Source organism: Protopterus annectens, chromosome 4.part1 (assembly GCF_019279795.1).
Source record: "Protopterus annectens isolate FY-2018-M chromosome 4.part1, PAN1.0, whole genome shotgun sequence".
Classification (NCBI taxonomy): Eukaryota; Metazoa; Chordata; order Ceratodontiformes; family Protopteridae; genus Protopterus; species Protopterus annectens.
Window position 1 is genome coordinate 433,892,906 of NC_056734.1, and position 17,303 is coordinate 433,910,208.

The 17,303-nt window shown below is 40.6% G+C and overlaps 1 protein-coding gene across 1 annotated transcript in view; it reads right to left on the reverse strand.

Annotated features, from left to right (window-relative positions):
• Positions 1–17,303, reverse strand: part of LOC122801219 (guanylate cyclase soluble subunit beta-2-like) — a 475,593-nt gene that overhangs the window by 29,513 nt on the left and 428,777 nt on the right. The window lies entirely within an intron of this gene.

Here is a 17,303-nt window from a genome sequence, read left to right on the forward strand (position 1 = left end):
GAAAGCGAAAAATAGTGTTTATTAAAATATTAAATGAGTACTTGGAGAAAGGTAGAGAAGAAAAATAGATATATTGGAGGGGTGATTAAATCTGAATGGTAAAATATGAAAGAAAAGATATACAAAATGTGGTCAATAACTCCAGGAAATACAGATTATATTTTTTGTGAAAGTAATGCAAGAAAGGATGTAGAAAGTATTGTATAAAGTTACAGGGAATTTTTTTTATGTAAAAGGAAGACAGGTGAAAGAAATGCTAATGATGGCAAAATAAGTGTTAGATGTGACTTTGAAAGAAACAAGGAGGAAAGATTAGTAATGTGATGTAGCAAAAGCATTTTACAAGGTAAGCCATCAGGCAATGTGGAAGATGTCAGGGGCATATGGGACTGTGGAAGAAGTAGTGACTGTAATAAGAATGTGTTATGAAACATCTTGGGTGAAAGTTATAGTAAATGGATAGATGGGAAGAAAATAAGAATTAATAGAGGAGTTAACTGAAGATGTTCAATTAACATGTATTGGTTAGCATTGGTGATTAGTGCAGTAAGTAATATTAGTAAGCACTTGTAGCATGACATAAGCAAGATGTGAGATGGAGAAATGAATTGTAATACCTATGTGTTGGTCATATGCAAATGATTTGGTTATTGAGAATAAAACCAAGGTCTGAATGATTGAGATTGTAGTAAGGATTGAAACATTGTTAAAATAGTTGGATTACAGTTAAACAAAATAAGAGTAAGGGATATGGTAAAATTAAGAAAACAAATGGCATATACTATATTAGAAAAGAAAAAGTGCATTAGGATGAAATTTGGAGAATATGAAAGTATAATACGACAATGGAGAAAAATAATGGAAGAAATTAAAAAGTTATTGATTGGATAGAAAAGCTTTAATTTATCATTAAGATTTATACATTTTAATACTGACATATTGGGAAAATTAGCACTTTTCAGGGGGTGTGCATGTTTCCAGCTAACATGGGGAAAACAGATGTATTTTCTCTTTTTTTTTTTGAAGTCAAGAATGAACCCAGTAACTATCATATTGACAAAACACCACTTAGAGTTGACCCAGTAGTCAGGGACTTAGGGCACACTTAGATAGTAATCTAGCCTTTGATCATCATGTGTCTATAGTGGTGAGGAAAAGAGGAAATCATTCTATCCTGCTCAACTTATAAACACAGGTATGGCATCTAAGTCCAAGGAAGTCATTGTTTCACTGTATTTGGCATTCATCAGACCAGTCATTGAGTACAATACCCCCTTTGGTATGTACCTAACAAGGCATATCCAACAACTGGAATGTCCACAGAGGTTCCTCACTAAAAAATACAGGGTGTAAGTAATATGTCCTATGCAGACTGCCTCAAGGCCCTATCCCTGTATTCTGTCAACTACAAGCTTTTGAGGGGAGAGCTATGCCTGATATACAGGACTTTGTCAGACCCCACTCTGATGGACCTCCTGCATATCCACAAAACAAACAGTACCATAATTACCTATTTTAAAGACTTAAACCATGCCTGTGATATAAATAGGACCTGCTGGAGAGATAGGTATGTATCCCAGAGACTATCCTGTCTTTGGAACAGGCTCCCCATCCATGTGAAGCAGAGTTCCTCCCTAACCCAATTCAAGTGCAACTTGAACAATTGGATGGGAAACCAGAAATTCATCCCTGTGTTGGCACCTATGTCTCTACTGGAAACAGATAACCTGTAAATGATTCATCTCACAGGCCCATGCTTACATTTATCAAGGATAGCAGAATTTTTCAGAGATTTGGGATGCATGGCTAGGCTTAAAAAGGCCCTTGTGGTCGTTAGTCTAGCAAACACCTATGAACCTAATTAGCCGTGTGCTCTCCACTCAGAACTGCTTGCAGGGAGAATAATTACATGGCTGGGAGGAACACTACCCACCAGGCAGTGCTACAACTATGTGGAGCACAAGGAGCATTAGATAACAGGGAGAACTCTTTATTTTATGCTTTAATGACACTTAAATATAACAGGGATCAGGAGGGGAAAAGTACAGTTGTGTAAGTTGAACTTACCATAACAGGAGATGTTTGAACGATCACTGCTGCAGTAGCCATAGCTATATGGATAACATCATGCAAGGATATAGCAGTCTACCAGCTTCCAAAGCTTCGAGGCACCTTTCATGTGCCCAAACTGTCAAGCTGCTGAAGCTGAGCTGACTAAAAGACAAGGTTGGGTGTGAAGCCCTTCAGAGCTTCCCTTCCAGCAGAAACAGGGAAGCTGAGCCCTGAAAGGACAATGCTTGGAATAAAAAAAAAATGTAAATGTTCACACCTTGACATAAAAAAACACACACACAAAACAAGGTGGATGGAGGGAGGGGGCAGCTGCTTCAGCAGTGATCATTCGAACATCTACTTTTAAGTTCAACTTAACACAACTGTTCATCTTTTTGATCACTGCTGCAGTAGCCTTATCTATATGGGTACAGTACATTAAACAAATTTGGCAGGTGGAAGGAGAAAGGTCCAGCAAACCCTGGAGAATAGTCCTAGCAAAGTTTGATCTGGACCTAGAGAAGAAATCAAGTTTATAGTACTTTGTGAACTATGTAGAACCAAGCAGCAACTTCTAGAATACTTCTAGAATCCAACCCTTTACAAAAAGCCATAGACAAGGCTAAATCCCTGACAGAGTTGGTTTTGACTCTGCCTGAAATAGTTTTGCTGTGGTGAGTATAACAAAAGGTAATAGCCTTAGACAAACATTTGGACATAGTCTGTTTTGACACAGGTTCTCCCTTCTTGTTACCTTCACAAGAAATGAACAATTGACCCAAAGATCTGATAGATTTAGTTCTGTCAAGACAGTACCTGAGTTGCCTGTGGACATTCAAGGTATGATGTATCCTTTCTCCCTCATTTTTAGGTTCAGGAAAGAAAATGTGGAGATGGATAGTTTAGCTTGAAGCAGACTTGTATACCACTTTAGGCATAAAAAAAGGATTAGTCCTCGAAGGATCCCTGTCCCTAAGGAAAATGAGACAGGGATGACTCACCATAAGAGTTTGCAAAGCAGATACCCTTCTTGTCAGACAAAACAATAAAACTGTTTTCCATTTTAAGAATCTCAAGTTAGCTAGAATAGCTGGTTTAAATGGAGCAAGTGTTAGCTTCTCTAACACAAAATTAAGATACCAAGAAGGGGCCACCGGTTTTCTTGGAGGCCTCTTATGAAAAACCCCTTTCAAGAATATTTTGACATGAGACTACATTGAAAGAGGAGGATCCATGGGCAGGCATGCTGAAATGGCCAGTAAAAGAAGCTTGCTAGATGAATAAAAAAGGCCATGGGATAGTACCTCACACAAATATTATAAATCCAGAGAACAGCTAACCTTGAATGGATGCTGTTTATGTTGGCACCAACTAGAAAATGTTTTCCATTTGCTAAAAAATGATCTTCTAGTAGCAGGCTTTCTTGCCTGCATTAGTACCTGCTGTACATCCTCGGTAAACAGGTGCCTAAAAGTAATCATGAACTTATCATCCAGGCAGTCCATTGAAGAAGACTGGTGTTGGGGTATATCAAACACCCAGTTATTTTATGAGTAAATCCAGTCTGTGAGGAAGCTTCTGATAATTACCCATAACCATTTCCAAAATAAGTGAAAACCGTGGCTGCCAAGGCCAGAAGAGAGTTACCACAATGATCTGGGGGGGGGGGGTTCCTTTGAATCTTCAGAAGAACCCCGGATATTAGTGGAAAGGGTGAAACAGCATACAGGAACATTCCTGTCCAAGGAAAAGAAAAGGCATCTGTCTTCCAGGCCTTCTTGCATGCAAGCCTGGAGTAGAATCTTGTCAGTTGATTGTTCTGAGAGGAGCAAAGAGGTCTACTTGAGGGACTCTCGACAGATGGATCAAATCTTGGAAGACCCCCGATCTAGTCTCCATTCATTAGGGTCTGCCATGGTATTGCTCAGCTTGTCTGCCATACAATTTTGCACTGACAGAATACAGAATGCCTGCAGAGTGAGATTGTGCTGTGAAGCTATATCCCAAGTTAACATGGCTTGTCTACAAAAGGGATATGACCTGGGTCCCCTCGCTTGTTGATGTACCACATGGCTCTGGGATTGTATGTAACCACTTGAACAGGGGCCAAAGATGGTTCAGAGAGTTGAGTGCCTTGATCAGGCAAGGATCTCTTTGGTATTTATGTACTTACATCTCTCCTTGATGTGCCATACCACCTGCACTTTTATCCCTCCTGAAACTGTTTCCCAATCAAATGTCAAAGCATCTGTGATGACTGGCTGTTTTGGAGCAAGGAGAGAGAAGGAGGGACCTGGATTTAGGAATATCTGTTGTCTCCACCAAAGATTCCTCTTCTGACAAATCACAGCAATGGAATTTGAAAAGATAAAGGGTGTTGATGCTGAGACCAAAAAGATTTCAGATACCACTGTATCTTTCTTATGTGAAGTCTTGCCAGTGGTATCATGAGAATCATAGATACCATGAGATACAAAGTCCTGAGATATTCCCTCACAGTGATCAAAGTCTGAGTGGAAAACCTAAGAAACAGATCTAAATAAAGATCTACATTTTTTTCTGTGGAAGAAAAGCTCTCTGAACTGTGATGTCTAGTTGACATCCCAGGGATACAATCTGTATGAGGGAGTCAAGAAAGACACACAAAACCTTAAGAAATGTCTGAAGTCTGTATGGATAGGGATGTGATGGTAAGCATCTTTTTAAGTCTAGTGTTACCAGGAAACTTGAAAGAGGAAGGCAAGGTAACAGGTTCTGAACTGACAACATTTTGAATTTGGGTACTATCACAAACATGTTTAGGAAAGAAAGATCCAAAACTGGACTCTTAAGTATTTTCTTTCTTTGGCACTAGGAGCATCACTGAATTAAAACCCTTTCCCCACCTGGGAAGGTGGAACTAGATTTATCATTCGTTGAGAGAGCATGTGGTGAAGAATAAGTGAAAAAAAAAAAAAAAAAAAGAGTCTGATCTGGCGGATGAGGAATAATTCCTTGAAAAGGAGGAAGTTCTTCCTACTGCCATCTGTAACCCTGATGAATGATTTTCAGAACCCACCAAAAAGAAAAATGGAAATTCAGACTTTATAAAAGAAAAAAATGGGTCAGAATGGGAGGGGATCACAAGGTCTCTAGAATAGTCATTCAGAATAGTTAGGCTGTCCTTGGTTTTGGAAGGTTCCAGCCTTTTTTGTAACCCCCTTGCCACTTCTTCTTAAATGTCTGTTTACTAGAATTTTGTTGAGACTGTTTTATAATACCCACTCGGGTATTATAGATAAACTCACAAATTTGGGCTTACACCTCTACTCCAGCAGATGGATAGCCAAATTTCTCATGGATAGGACACATGTTATTAGAGTGGAGGAGTCTACATCCAGCAAGTCACCAGTCAAGTACCACAGGGCATAGTGCTGGGCCCCTTCCTGTTTGGGATATACTTCTCAGATGTCACTGCAAATGCAGATGACCTTTAGTAGACAACATTTGCTGATGACTGTAAGTTGGGAGCAATCATTTACTCCCCAAGTTATGTTGATATCCTAAAAAAAGAACTGATGTAGACTGATGACTGGTGTCAGAACCACGGCATCAAACTAAATGCAAAGAAGTGCATAAAAATACCTTTGGAAAATCAAACACACCTGCGGATTACAATAATGGTCCCCCTAAGAGTGGAAAAAGTAAGAGATCTGGGTACTCAAATAGATAGCAATCTGAACTTTGACCACCATGTCCCCATGGTGGTGAGGAAATCCTTCTATGTGGTGAGGGCATGACAACCAGATCTAAGGATTTCATAGTACCACTGTAGTCACCCCCCTCCCTCAGTATACACAGTCATACACACATTCAACACTTGCCCCTCTGTCAGGATATAGGGAATCTCCAAACTCTGGATCCCACACAGTTTGGTTTTGTGAAGGGTAGATTATGCCTGCTCAACTTGGTTGACTTCTTTGAGTCAGTCACCAGTGCTATGGATGAAGACAAGGTGGTTCATACAGCCTACCTTGATCTGTCCAAGGCCTTTGATACCATTCCCACTCAGGAATCATAGAAAAACTCACTAAGCTAGGTATCAACCCCTATATCGGTAGGTGGGCTGCAAACTGCCTCACAGATAGAACCCACAGTGTGAAAGTAGCTGACTCCAAGTCAGACTACTGACCAGTCACAAGTGGAGTCCCACAGGGATCACTCCTGGGTCCCCTCCTGTTTGGTATCTACTTCTCAGAAGTCCAGGCCAACACGAAGGGACTCTGGCTGACAAAGTTCGCAGACAATTGCATGTTGGGAGCCAGTATTAACTCCCTAAGTGATGTTGACATCCTACAGAAAGGCCTCACTGAGACCAACGACTGGTGTCAGAACCATGGCCTTAAGCTCAGTGGCAGAAAATGTGTCATCATCCCCTTTGGGAAAAACCCAGTTCCCATGAATTATCACATTGATGGTAGTTCACTGAACACAGAAGGATTTATAAGAGATCTGGGAACACAGGTTGACAGCAACCTCTCTTTTGACCACCACATTGCCACTGTGGTCAGAAAGTCCTTCCATGTGGCACATCTCATTACTAAGGGTTTTGCATCCTGGAAGAAAGAGGTCATTGTCTCCCTCTACTCTTTCCTCATTAGGCTAATCATCAAGTTACAATGCCCCATTTGGCATGTACCTCACTAGGCACCTGCAACAACTGGAGAGGCAGTAAAAGTACTTCACAAAGAGGATCCTAGGCCTTAAATGCTTGTCCTATATATACAGACTCAAAAAACTCCATCTATTCTCTGTCTCATATCACCTACTTAGAGACGATCTCTGCTTGACTTACAAAGCCATGTCTGACCCAGCTCTGTTAGAAATGCTACATCTAAAGAAATCCCAATCCCTCCACACCACACAGTCCAGAGACCTCAACCTCATTACCAAAAATCAACAGAACATGTTGGAGGGACAGGTTCATAACCCAGAGACTGCCCATGCTATGGAATAGACTTCCCATACATATCAAACAGAGCACCTCACTGGCCGTCTTCAAAAAATATCTTGATGAGTGGATGGGAAATAGAAAATTCACCCCAGGGATCACTCCAGTAACTCTACTTGACAGAGGCACTGGGAACTAAGGTCTTGTGGCAAGATGCCAGGGTAATCCTATGGGCTAGGCTTGTAAAGGCTCCAGGGCCATTAGCCTAGTACACACCTATGAACCTATCTGTTCCTTAACTGATGGGACAGAGTTCCTAGCTAGAGTAATCTTGGGTGTTCCTCGAGGAAGGATATTCTAGAGTACAGCAGAGCCAAAAACTGCCCTATTTCTGCATAAGATATCCATTTTGTAGTGAGTTATAAAGGTATGAGCAATGGACCATGTAGTAGCTGCACAGATGTCATTTAAAGATGTTTTAGACCAAAAAGCAGATGATGTAGCCATAGATTTGGTTGAGTGTGCTTTAGGATGTTTGGGTAATGATAGGCCTTTGCTTCTACAAATAAAACAAATGCAATCAGTGAGCCATCTAGCTAAGGTCAGTTTTGTCACTGCTGTGTCCAATGTGGCCTTGGAAAAGGATACAAACGGTCATACCTCTCAGCCTCTTATCACAAGAAATCTGGACAAAGCCTAAAATAATGGGGGACATGTGGCATTATTTGGTGGCTTCAATCCACAATGATTTGTCAGAAAACCACAAATGTTATAGAGAATGAACCAAAAATATGAGGCAAAAATCTAGATATTCTAAACAGTTGTTCTGATTTCCTTATGTCTTTAGTTTTGTGAATATAAAATCTATGCTCTCTACAAACATCCAATAAATGAAGCATGTTTTCTTCCATGTTAGAAAATTTTGGAAAGAAGACTAGTAGGTTAATTGACTGGCTGAGGTTTGCTTCCGACACCTTTTCAAGTAGGCAAGAAGAGTTTGTCCAAAAGAACACTTGTCCTTGTAAAAAATCAGGTAAGATGGCTGAAAAGAATGTATCTGAGTTCAGATGCCCATCTAGCTGAAATAATGATGGCTAAGAACAGAGTTTTCCAAGACAAGAACTTTAATTCTGTCCTATCTGAAGGTTATAAGGGAGGCTAAATAAAAGCCTGAAGGATAAGAGTAAGGTCCCGTAGAGGAAAAGGGTCCTTAATTGGAGGCCAAAGCAGCAAGGTACCCTTAAGGAAAGCTTTGCACAACTTTAAGGAAGCCAGAGATGAATGATCCACACCTAGATGAAAATTTAGCTCCATCATTGAAAATGAGTGTCAAGAAATTGAGACTCACTGGAATCAGTGCAGAGAGGGGATCTAAATGTCTATTATAGCCCAGATAGAAAATCTTTTCCACTCACTTTTATAAATCTTTCAGGTAGAGGCTAGAATGTGGTAAACAGCAGAAAAAAGTCTGGAACTTCTAGTGCCATCACTGGAAGTGGAAAAAACATGTGGTCATTTTGAGGGATTACAAGTCCGAGTGAGGCAATCCAGATGGGTGAGACAGAAGTTACTGAACAGGATTGAGTTCCCCGGAAGGGTGACCTAGGTGATGCCATAGGAAAGGGAACCATGTTTGGTGAAGCCAGAATGCGGCAATGAGGAGAACCTTGCTCTTCCACTGCAATGCTTTCTGAATCCACTTTGGGATGAGAGGAGTAGAAAGGAAAGCATATAATAGGCAAGAGGGCCATTCGTGAACTAAAGAGTCTCTCAGTGAATCCCCCTCTGTGGTGGTCAGGGCAAAGTACCTGCTGCACTTGGCATTGAAGGGAGAAGCAAAGAGGTCAGATTACTGTTGACCTCTTTGGCAAAATATAATTTCCATCACTGATTGATTGAGAGACTACTTGTGAGGGAGTAAGATGGACCTGCTCAGTTTGTCTGCTAGTATGTTGATTTTCCTCGGAATGTGAATTTCCAAGAGAAAGTGGACAGAAGAGACCACCCATTGCCAATTCTCATTGCCTCCCAGCATAGTGGGTAAGATCTAGTTCCCCTGTTTGTTTATGTACTAGACTATAGACATGCTGTCCATTTGAACTGCAATCATCCCCAGATGGAGAACATTTTGAAATGCCTGAAATGTCAGTAGGACTGCTCTCATTTCTAGGACATTGATGTGAAAACTGGCCTCTGTTTGGGACCATGTGCCTTGGACTGTCCTTCCCAAATAATGCCCCACCCCACTCCAGCTGGGAGGCATCCAGAGTCATTGTGGCCTTGGGAGAGGGAAGAGTGAAAGATGGCCCTGAGAAACTTCCTATGAATGAATCCACCATACTATGTGATATTTGCAAAAACTTGTGAGGCAAATTGGAGTCGTCAGTGGCTGATATCTTACTGACCACTGTACTAAAGTCCATTGTAGTATTCTCATGGGAAAGCATTCTGAAAGAACCAGTACTATGGAGGGTGCCATCAAACCCAGTAGTTATATATGTAATCTGGCTGGAGGTGAATGAAGAGTAAGGATGTGTAATGCTTGTTTACTTAAAATCTCTAGTATTGTTTGTGGTTAGTTTTCCACTTGAGTCCAGGTATCTAGACATGTTCCAATGAACTCCAGAGTTTGGGCAGGGTAGAGATGACACTTGGAGAGATTTATAGTAATGCCTAGCTAGAAATAGAGGTGGAGCAACAAAACCTTGGCTTGAATTAGGCTTGGTGAAAGCAGATAGCACCCAGTTGTCTAGATAAGGAAACATCCAGAATCCTTGCAGTCTCTAGTGAGCTGCAACCACTGCCATGCACTTGGTGAACACCCTGGGGGCTGTGGTGAGACAAACGAGCAATGCTCTAAACTGGAAGTGCCTGGATTCCAACCAGAAGTGTATATATCTCCTGGAGCACCTGTATATTTTGATTTGATAGTATGCATTCTGAATGTCTATACAGCACATCCAGGATCTATATCAGAAGACTGAAGTTTCAAAACTTCGAATCTGATATGGTCGACACCATATGATTGAAGTTTTGAAACATTGAATCTTTTAACGGAGATCTCCGTACAGTGCTAAAAGGGGAGATTTCCCTTTTCTGCACTGTAGTGTGATTTCGGAGTTGGTATATTTAAGTAACAGGGGGTGGGGCGCAGGGTGGCTTGCCTCCCTGCTTAGAGCATTTAAATGGTTTGTTTTTGTAGGTTGTTGTGTTTTATTACATTTTCAACATTTCAAAACTTCAATTATATGGTGTTGACCATATCAGATTCGAAGTTTTGAAACTTCAGTAATGTAATATAGACCTGCACATCCAATCATCCTTCCTTAAAAGAGGCAGAATGGGCTGATACATGACCATTCGGAACTTCAAGTGTTTTGCAAACTGATTTAGATTGCTGAGATCCAAAACTGGTCTTAGGTCCCCGGTCTTTTTTGGCACTAAAAAGAATCTTGTATAGATTCAGGATCCTTGTTGGTCTGGTGGGACTGGCTAAAGTGTGGTGGGACTGGCTAAATGACAATTTTCACAAGCAGCTTTTTTATTTCTGTAGCTGTTGCTTTCCACTGACTGAATGGAACATCGGGAATTTAATTTGTAGGGTTTTGAAATGAAAAAGGGAAAATGGTATGTACTAATCTTTATAATAATATTCTGCACCCAAGAATCTTTGTTAATGGCTTTCCAGGCTTTCAGGTGCAGGGATAAGTGCCCTCCAACTGGCTCCAGATTGCAGCAGCCAGGTAACCCTTCAGGGACATTGGTAGAGCTTCTCCAAGAAAGGAGCTCTGAAACCCTGATGTTGTGGGCCACCTCTGCTGTGTGGAGTCTCCCATTAAAATTCTCCCCTCTGCCTCAAGGGGATCTTTCTCCACAGTCATCTTGGGAAGAGCCTTGTGACTTTCTGAACCACAATTTTCTGGTTCTGGGAAAAGGTCCTCTAAGGGGTAGAAAAATGGAATCCCATGGCAGAAAGGTTCTTTGAATTTTGCTCACTCCTGGAGAGATTCTCTTTCAACTTATGGCCAAATAAGGTTGATCCATCCATTGGGCATTGATGAGCAAAGACTTGAAGGACTCTGGAAAATCACAGAGGCACATCCATGCATGCCTTCTAATGGTTAAACCTGAACCCACCTCTCTAGCAGCTCCAATTGAAACATGAGATATCAATCTTGTGGAAGCATTGGATAAAGACTGGAGGGTAGCCAGTTGTGAAGAAACTGTTTACTTATGCTCTATAGACATGGACCCAAGAAGGTACTGGAAAATTGTTTAATCAATTCCCTCTGAAATCTTGCAACATGTGCCAAATAATTCAGAGACCTGAGGGGAAAGGTCACTGATGCATAGACACACATCCCAAATCAGTCCAAAGCCTTAGATTCCCTATTAAGGGGATGGACAGTAGAGCTCTGTTCCACTAGTTCTTTCTTAGTGGCTGGTGCAACCACCATGGCAACCACTAGGGGACCTGTGCTCCAATGAGCCCTATCTTTTGGTGCAACAAGATACTTGTCCGAGCATTTGTGGGTGGCTCTATGACATCTGGGTTTTTCCAAGCCCAGCAGTTGATGAAATCTATTAGCTCATCTGCCAGGGACTACGCAGCTCAGCTGGTTCCAAACGCCTCAAGGAGCACTGACTCCTGTTGGGAAGGGTGGGAAGAAGACCAACCACCTTTCTGTTTCAAAGGTTCGAGTATCTCCCCAAATGAAACATCTTTAAGGGGTGATCTGGGGGACCCTTCCCCTTCATTGAAATCAGTGTCTTCAATTAATCATTCTTGTGGAGAGACTGTGTGTCTCTTCTTACATGTCTGCTTATGAGGGGATCTTTGCTGGAAGGTTCTGGAGAGGACTCAGAAGTGCCAGCAAAGTCCTGAATGAGGCCAGTCTCAAGGCTGGACCAGGCTGGCTGTGCTGAAGAGAGAAGATGAAAAGACCCAGCTTGTACGGTAGACAGCTGAGTGTAGGGTGGACACGAGGATGGTTAGGATGTCTTTTCCATTAAAGATGAGAAAGCTCTGTCCACTGCCTCAAATGCTGAAGCCATGGGGGATCTTAATCCTGCCAACTCTGGATCCAAAGAAGCCTGTGTGGGCTGAAACCTGATCCCCACAGACTCCAGCCTTGAAGCAGTGGTCAGAGCCAAGCTGTCTAGTTTTGAAGCTCCAAGACAGAGGGGCAGGTCTGAGAGCATTAGAATTTATCTCGGCCCCCCCAGATCCAGCACTGATGCTAAGACTTTGAGATCCTTCTGTATTTGACAAGGTCAGGCTCATGTGGATCAGATAAAGTGTCAGAATTGAAAAAGGGCATGTCTTTGGATCTGACATGGACATACTTCGAAGTCTTGAGTCCAAAATCTCTGTAAGCGCAGGACAGATCAGATTAAGAGTCAAAGTTTGGGGTTGTGCGGTGGAAAGGCTCATGGGCCTGATGAGAGACGGAGATGGTATTACACCCAACTTAAACTGGGTTCTGAGAAATCTTCTCATTATCCTATCCACTTCTGCTTCTGACAGGGTCCTGCATGACCTGAAGGAAGACAAAGTTGATGGTGACAGGAAGCTCTTTGAGGTGTGTTCTGAAGGAAGGGAGAATGAAGCCTAGAAGACACTGGTTCTGGTGAAAATCTAGGTGACCTGGACTTGGATCTAGTCAGATCTGAATGAAAGGAAAGATCTGAAGATTTCATTGTCATCAGAATCGAGCCCTTGGAGGTGGATGGATCTGACATTTTAGAGATTTTCCTGGGTGGAACCAAACCTGAAGAAGCTGAGGGAGGACAGCAGTCAGAGGAGTGCTTTCTCAAATCTTTAGGTTTATCTGCTGCTTCTTCTGAAGATTTCTTGGCAGAAGATGGAGCTTTTGAAACAGATAAAGCAGAAGATGATGACCTTTCAAGATTAATTTATTCTTCGATGGAAAAGACACCCTTTTGACAAAAGCCCTGTTATTGAAGCTGGAACAAATGTCATAATTAACATTAAGATGCCGTGGACCCAGGCAATACATGTACTGAGAAAGTCTGTCTGGTTTTGGGATTTTGTGTCTGCAAGCAGAGCTCTTTTTAAAATCAGTAGGTTTGTCTGACATTGCAGTAAAGACAACAAGCTAAAGAAGTTACCAAACAATGGTAACAATAAATACCTAATTATAGGTAAGAAAAATACCAGCAATGGTAAGAAATTAGATGTACTACAGGGGTAGTAATAACAAACACAAGAGCTTAAGCCCAAATCCCAAATATATATATATATATATATATATATATATATATATACATATATATGGGATCCGGACACATGCTCGACTAGCATATGTCCGAATCACAAAACATTGAACACACATACACGAAAGCACTTAACATCGACAAGCGCTTCCGTGTATGTGTGCCTGTTTCGTAGATCAGACTATAGTGCAGGTAAGGGAAAATTCCCTTTTCCCCACTGTAGTGCGATCTCAGAGTGAGAATAATAAAGTAGGGGGGTGTGGGGGGTGCAGGGGGGTGAAGCCCCCCTGCAGAAATGTAGATTTTTTTTTTTGAACTACGCATACACGGAAGCGCTTTTCGATGTTAAGTGCTTTAACCTGCTCAAGTTAACAGTCACCACATCTTATGAATGAAGCAGCAAATGAGATCTGAAGTATCTCAGGAGTTGACAAAGGATGATGGGTAAGGGAAGGAGCTTCAGCTACAGAGCCTGATGTCTATTTGAGTGGCCAAGTACAGATCCAAAGTCAAATCCGTTTCCCATCAGGTGAGGAACAAATGGAAAAAGGCAATGTCAGATATATGATATTACATTCAGTATACTGAGATTGATGACTCAAATTTGATGCATTAAGTATACATCAAATATGTAGTTGCTGTAATGCCATATACCCCTATATTTATATATGTGTGTGAGTGTATATTAATATAGTGCAGCATAAGGGGCTGCTGCACTTGTGAGTGTGTTGCCCATCGGATGAGACATTAAACAGAAGCCCTATCTGCTTGAGTTGGTGGTAGCTCAGGTTAATATAAAAGATTCCACAGCACCTATATAGAACAGTAGAGGAATTTCCCCAATGCACTGGCCAAATTCCCCAGTAGTATAAATAACAGCTCGTGGTTTTCCTGCAAACAGGCTACTAGCCTAGTGGGACTAACCCAGTCAGCAAAGGCTAAATAAATATACATATATATCTACATATATATGTATGTCCACATGCATGAATGTGTATGTGTATGTGTGTGTGTGTGTGTGTGTGTGTGTGTGTGTGTGTGTGTGTGTGTGTGTGTGTGTGTGTGTGTGTGTGTGTGTTTGTTTAATGCATATTCAGAAGTATGTTGTAAAAGGAAAAGAAAGATTTTCAGTTTTATTTACACATGAAGATAAAAGTGTGGGTTCTTCTGAAGCATGGGAAATAACATAAATAAAAATTAGTATTCAGCCAAGGTCTTCCCACAATTCTTTAAGTCTTTCCAGAGATCTTCTTGGGTCTATTTGTGCTCTACCCCGCATTAAGTTAATAGTATGTATAATGATTTCTGTCCCAAACAAGCAGATATTTTCACCGGATTCCACAAATATCTCCTTCAGTGTGCAGAATAGCAGCTTTTTATCCCCTCCTAGCTTAAAGAATATATTTCAAACATCTTTTTTTAAGATACACCATTCAAATACCCTTGTTCTCTGGAGACTCCTATCTTGATACAGGAGCTGGGAATTTGATCTTAGCAGGGTTAGTTGCCCTAATACAGTTCACAAAGGCAGCTTTTTCCCATTAATTGCCACAAAAACAATATATCTGATTGCTTCAGCCTCTCTAGCACACCCATTTCTGTGTTCATCAATGTTCTCCTGCTCAACATCAGTGTGCTTTCCATTACTATGTTGCATGACTACCCCACGGCAGTACCAATGGTTCTAGCCACTCTGGATAGGCTGCAGGCCTAAGGCAGTCCAATCATGTTTACCTGACTGTGACCGGGATGCTGGTGGATCTTGAAATGAAAAGGATGGAGGATCAAAGTCCAATGTGATGGTTTTGCATTACAATCTTTGTGTCATACACAAAGGGTTATGGTCAGTTACCAAAACAAACTCATAACATGTCATATACTATTTGATATTGGAAAGGGTCCATTTTACGGCCAGACGCTCCCTTTCGAAGGTCAAATAGCACTTTTCAGCATTGCTGAGCTTTCTGCTAGAATAAAAAAATGGAATGTTCATCCCTACATATAATTTGAGAAAAGACTGTGCCTTTGCCTACAGTAGAAGCATCTATGCATACCAAGAATTGTTTGAAAAAATCTAGAGCTATCATTATTGGTTCAAAACATAATACATCTTTCAGTTTGTTAAGAGTGTGCTCTGCTTGGATCTTGACATTGGGGCAAGTGCTCATATCAAACTGTTTCTACACACATCACGGAAGAAATCAAAGATACTATTCAGAATACAAACTTGTTATCACATTGGCCCCTAAAGTTAAAACAAAGTTACTAATGGTATATATTAAGCCTGTATGTTTTAGCTTAACATGACTGCAATTGTTTGGTAGAAAATAAATAAATAAGAAAAATGGATTTGGATTTCTATTTCTTCAACACTTTGAATGGGATCTTACAAAATGATAACCATATCCTACATGAGTAATTAGATAACATGAAGGTACTCAAATCTCAGAAAATAAGATTAATGAAGTCATATTTTGGGCAATCAAATCTGTATTCCATCTCTGCCTTGTTGATATGTCTTTTGCTGGTATTTTGCATGATGGCCTTATTTTCCCATAAAATAATTACATTTATGGGAAACATGACTTTAAATATCTGTGCCTTTACTTGTTATGGTCCTGTCCTTTCCATTGTGTGGAGGTGAAGGATATGACCAGATGATGGCCTTCTAAGGATAGAAATACTTCTGTCCAAAGGAGAAAAATAACAGTAATGACTGCAAATTAAAAATACTAATAAATAAAGAATATAAATGAATCCAATAAAGCAGAATGTCTGAAATACTTTTTACTTATACAGAACAGTTGTTACAGGCATTCCACTGTAGTGGTTTCATTTATATGTTTTATTATACAGTGCATCCATAGTGATATTCAGTCTGTGCCCTTTCTTCCCCATAGGAATACCCATTTCTCATTTCAACAGTGTAAGTACTATCTTTCTGTTGAAAGGGAAAAGGGTATGTATTCATTATTACTATTATTATTTGAAACTTTTCTTTAGTGCCTAATAAATACTTTTATGTGAAGTATATTAGACACCCAAATTACAAAAATATATTGATGGGGATAATGACTCAAGTGTCACATGGTGTGTACTTTACATCACACTAAATGAACATTTTTTTTCTTTAAAATGATAAGAGGAAAATGCTGGACAATTTTATGAAAATATAGAAATGTGAGAATTACAGTTGTTTATTAGAAGCCAATAAGCACTTTTTGCAAGGTAGGATGGACCTTCACACATGATCTTTAAATGATTAACAACTAATATTTCCTGCAGCTATGCAAAGATTGAATGGCACCTTTTTATACACTGCATGACCCCTAACAGAAATTGCGACACGGACTGAATGCCATATAAACAGCTGTTATTCCCATCATGCAGGGACAAAATGGCCCGCCTTCTACAAAGCTTACTACACTCCATTTGCTCTACTCTTGCTATGGCTTTGGAATTCAGTTCTAGACTCTTGTCTTTGCCAGACATTCTAAAGCTTGTTCCCTAAATATACAGTACAAGATATTTACTTTAGTGTACAGAAGACCCACATGAATTTCCTATGTATATATACCCATGTATGTAGGCAGACATACATAAACACACACATACACACACACACACACACACACACACACACACACACACACATGTTTAGATATAGACAGATATAAATGGATGTCGATAAAGCTATAGTTATAGCTGGGATATAAATATAGCTACAGTTGGGTATGTGAACACAAATATAGAGGCAGCCATATGAACGAGTGTGTGTGTGTGTGTGTGTGTGTGTGTGTGTGTGTGTGTGTGTGTGTGTGTGTGTGTGTGTGTGTGTGTGTGTGTGAGAGTGTGTGTGTGTGTGTGTGTGTGTGTGTGTGTGTGTGTGTGTGTGTGTGTGTGTGTGTGTGTGTGTGTGTGTGTGTATTGAGTCTTATGTTAACAAAAGAGGACCTACTACAAATCATCTGCAAAATTACAAAATTAGGTTTACCCCATACACAGCCGTATTTCAAAATAATGGAATTGTGTAAAATCATGCTGTATTATCTTCTTTCATGTCACACTGAAATTGTCTTATTGA